The following is a 605-nucleotide window of genomic DNA, read 5'->3' as shown; positions in this document are numbered from 1 at the left end:
CGTGTCCAATAAGCTCGTTAAATCAAGCAAACTCAAAGGATGGTGTTAGACCGAACTTTCGAAGAATTACCCTGTAATTGCACATCATCCTGCGCACACCCCGTAGACACACAACAGTGTTTCCGAACTACAGGTTGGAGAATGATATGCACAGTGTTGCGTTACATTAATACCCTTAACATTAAGGACCGGGAGCAGGTAGCACATTAAATCAAGTGAACTCAAAGGACAGTGTTCGACCAAACTTTCGAAGAATTACCCTGTAATTGCACCCCGTCCCGTGCACACCCCGCGGACGCACAACAGTGTTTCCGAACTACAGGTTGGGAAATGACATGCACAGGCTTGAGTTACATTAATAACCTTAACACAAGATTAAGGACCAAGAACATGTAGCCAATAAGCTCGTTAAATCAAGCGAACTCAAAGGGCAGTGTTAGACCAAACTTTCGAAGAATTACGCTGTAATTGCGCACACCCCTCGCTGCGCGGTTCCGTCTCTCCCGCAGGGGGCGCCGCGGAGCCGCGGCCGGCGGGCACTAGGACCCAGGGCCGCGCTCGGTTCCGTGTCGCTGATTGGACAGTGCCCGTCCCGCGGGCCCCGT

This window comes from Acanthisitta chloris, unplaced genomic scaffold, assembly GCF_000695815.1.
Source record: "Acanthisitta chloris isolate BGI_N310 unplaced genomic scaffold, ASM69581v1 scaffold17624, whole genome shotgun sequence".
NCBI classification, from domain to species: domain Eukaryota; kingdom Metazoa; phylum Chordata; class Aves; order Passeriformes; family Acanthisittidae; genus Acanthisitta; species Acanthisitta chloris.
Note: the sequence above shows the minus strand (reverse complement) of the source record.